A 4,327-nucleotide genomic window follows, 5' to 3' on the forward strand; every position below is an offset into this window, starting at 1 on the left:
ACACATGTTACAGACTATTTTAGATTTCTAACATTTTCTTTTTTCCATTTCTATTATGGTCTTTCCTTTACGAAAATGTCAATTGAAACAACGAAAACAATAATAATAAGAATTCTTCATAATACGTGTGATTTATATATGTATAAATGAGACGACTTTAAAAACCCACATTATGAGTAAAATATGCACAATGCAACGACGAGCTCACATATATCTAATACACGCAATTGTCCCTTCAATTGCAATGAGATGCATAGTACAAAGTCTGTTTAAACAACACAAATGTCCATATCACAAAATAGAATTAAATGCGTGTAGAAATCCACATAGCAATCTTTGACTACGAGTGATTAAAAGTAGACAAGAGGGTCGTTTACAATACGAATCAGTCGGTTGGTATTCTTTGTACTTTAATCCTTGTTACTAAGAAACAAAATGAATATACAATAACCGACTTTTCATTAGGAAATATTTGGTTTTATCGATTTTCAAACGTATGCGCTATTAATTGAGGCTAAGTACAAGAAATCTGCGGTACCATATGTCCTTGATATTATATAAGTCACTTCTTTGAAACTTAAGAAAAGAAATCATGGCAGAGTTGAATGTTAAAGACGGACGAAAGATACCAGAGGGAGAGTCAAACTCATAGATAGAAAATAAACAGACAAAGGCATGGCCAAAGATAAAAAGAAAAACAGACAAATTATTGTACAGACGACACAACATAGACAACTAAAGACTAAGCCACACGAACCCCACCAAAAAAATAGGGTGGTCTCATGTGCTCCACATGTGGCACCCGTCATGTTGCTCATGTTATTACAAATCCGGTAAATAGTCTAATTCGGTAGGTCACATTCGGGAAAAGGGAAAGGATATTGTAGTTTCTACGTAAGGAACATGTCCGATATCATCTGTGAAACGGTTATTCCATAACGGTCAACCAAATCGTGATGGCGTCCGTAAAATGTACGAAGGGATGCTTTCAACTTCACCATTTGGAACTCTTGGTTTAATAGCTTCCTTGTGAGAAGCAATCCTCTATCAAGGAAATCATGATAGGAAATACAAGCCCAGGAATATCGTATCAATTGGGAGATATATTCTTCGTATGCAGGCGCTGCTGGAATGTTGCTACACAGAAATGGAAAGTCCACAACTAGAAAGCTAAAATCATCTCTTTTTTCGTAAAGTTTTGTTTTCAACCAACCCTCATTGCCAATTTCTAGATGTAGGTCAAGATATGTGGCAGACTTAGCTGTATATGTAGTATTCATTGTCTCCAGTTCGATGGGAGAGATTCGTTCTACATTGTCACCAAATTTTGTATTATTTAGTAAGAGAGTATCATCTATATAGCGGAACGTAAAGTAGAAAGATATTGCTATTTTCTTATCTTTCTTCCTAAGAAGTTCCTGTATGAGGTCAGCTTCATTATAATGAAGAAACAAGTCGGCAAGAAGATGAGCACAATTGCTTCCCATTGGAATTCCGACAGTCTGTTGACAAACAAGTTCTCCAAACGTAACAAATATGTTGTCAATCAAGAAATCAAGCATCTTGATAACGTCAGTTTCAGATAATTTTTGGTTTGAATCAGAGTAATTTTTTACAAAGTGTTACAATTGAGACAAAGAGAACACACATTTAAACCACCAAAAAATGAACTCTGAGGAAAATTTAAAACAGAAAGTCCTTAATTAAATGACAAAATGACAAATGCAAACACACCAAACGAATGGATAACAATATAGAAAATTAAAGACTAAGCAACGCGAACAAAACACTGGGGTTATCTCAGATTCTCCGGAAAGGTAAGCAGATCCTGCTCCACATGTGGCACCCGTCGTGTTGCTCATGTTAATACAAACCCGGTAAATATTCCTTAGACGTTCCTTACGAATTCAGCCTTATAAGAATAAAAGAACATGAAGAGGGGCACAATTGGTCCCATGGGAACGCCGACAGTTTGTTCAAACTCCTTCAATGTTTTTGCTTAATAATAGTTATGTTCGTGTTGGTTGAGGAGATACATTTTGATAGAGAGTAATTTAAATTTTGATGGCCATTTATTGTTCCCCTTTTAATACATACTATTCTATTACCCTATATAAATCATTAGTTGTAATTTCTTACATTTTTTTAAAGTCTAAACGAAATTGAAGATATTCTTATATATATATTCTAATTGTTCGAAACAAAACCAGCAGTTATCTTCCCTGTACACAATATACAGCTGAAATCTATTCATTTTAACGCACTTTTATTAAATACAATGTTAACTATGACCGATGTCCTTGTTTTGCTTTATTCAAATGTATTAATCAATCATGGTAATTATCATTAAAAAATGTTTGGTAAATGGGACATCTTCTCCCTTTCTATAATTTTTTTCTTTTCTTCAAAGCATAATTCAAATTTGTTTATGAAAATCTTTGTACATTTTGTATGCATTTGGTGATTTTGTTCTTTGTCATTGTATATACAAATGATATGTAGACCGTGAAATCTATCGAAGTAACGAAGAGATTAATGAAAATACAAATGCGGTCTCCAATCTTGTATTCAATTTCAAGAATTTTAATGAAGGGAAATATTTTTACTTAAATTTAGGATTCTATTCTGTCTGTTTGTTTATTTTTGAAATCGTTTACCAAGTCACAATTGATGAAAAATTGTTGGTAGTTATCTATGCAGTTACATAAAGCATATGTATGACCTATTTCCATGTCAAAATGATTTATAAATTAAAGGAAAAGTCTTTTATCATTTTCTAACTGAACATTACCATGTATATACAATAGATTGAAGTGCTTGAAATAAAGTATTAAACAGGAATATGTCAGAATAGTTTTTGGAAATGATTGACAATATGTCGAAATGATGTTTGGGAGAGAATGTGTTAGGCGCCGGTAAATATGTTTTACCCTAACATTCTGTACATGTATGTGCTTATAATATCCATATAGCCGCAATTGAGTGATTGTCGTATGTTATTGTATTCCATATGTCTTCTGGTTTGAGCATAAATTAGACATATACTTAGGTATAATACCACCAAAATATGTTACGTCTCATCCAGTTTCACATGAAAACGGGCGAAACAATAATATGACTGTAAGGAAAATTTCTAAATCACAGTATATTTCGGGTGATTCAAAGCACCATTTCATATATATATATATATATATGATGCTGTTATAAAATATGTTGGGAACTTGAGGTGACATGGTTATTTAAGTTTTAAATAGGAAAAAAGGGTGAACATTTGCTATTGATATTTTATGTAGTTAGCTATACAGGAAAATTTTCCTAGAAAACACCCTAGGGAATATACAGTAATAAGTAAACAAATTAATGTTTAAAGCAGTAATTAATCTTATTCACTATGAGAGAATTATGATAATAACCAGTTTTATACAAAATATAGCAAGTGCTTCTGCAGTTGCTTTTTTTCATAAGTCGAAATTTTCAATAAAGTTTCCTAAATAACAAATAAACCAAAAGAGAAGAGAAAATGGTTCACAGACAAGGAGAATTAAAAAAAAAAAAGACAAACACGCAGGAGTTTATTTGACGTCATAAACCAGCATATCTATATATATCTACAAGGACGGTGTTTCAAACCTCTCATGATTTTTGCCGCGGTAAACATGGTAAATATATTGTTTTATCAAAAAGGATTTCCTACACTTTTAGCCATTGACAAAACAAAAAAATGATGGTCATAAAGTAAAATCTTTTTATACTGAACCATTATAAATGTATACTATCAATAAAGAAAAGATAGCTCTGACATTTCATATCACCAGATACTTGTTTTAAACACTGTTAAATGAAAAGGGTTGGCCGGTCTTTTATTTATAGAGCGATGAACTGAAAGTTGACAATGATAAATTACATTCACGGCATTTGACACAATTGTCGACTTTGAAAATTCCATTTGGTCAGTTATCTAACACAGATAAATATTGGAGGCATACTTCTAGTGCGTTGCGTATTGTTATATTCTCTAAAAATCCTCTCCTATACAAATTGATTGATGTCAACCTCATGATGACCATATAATATCAAATAAACAGACAAACTTACATATCATAAACACCATTTACGACTGCTTTTATTTACATACATGTATAAACAAAATATCATTTGTTTCCATTTTCAATTGTATTACTATCATTTATGGTATATATAAACATATCTCTTTCGGCGTTGTTGCAAGTATTTTGATCATACCAATACTATATCTTTTTTAATCTTTTGTGAATTACACTTTAGTGTGTGTAATTTAAATAGCAAATATTTTATATGTGTTGTAACA

This window comes from Mytilus galloprovincialis, chromosome 6, assembly GCF_965363235.1.
Source record: "Mytilus galloprovincialis chromosome 6, xbMytGall1.hap1.1, whole genome shotgun sequence".
Classification (NCBI taxonomy): domain Eukaryota; kingdom Metazoa; phylum Mollusca; class Bivalvia; order Mytilida; family Mytilidae; genus Mytilus; species Mytilus galloprovincialis.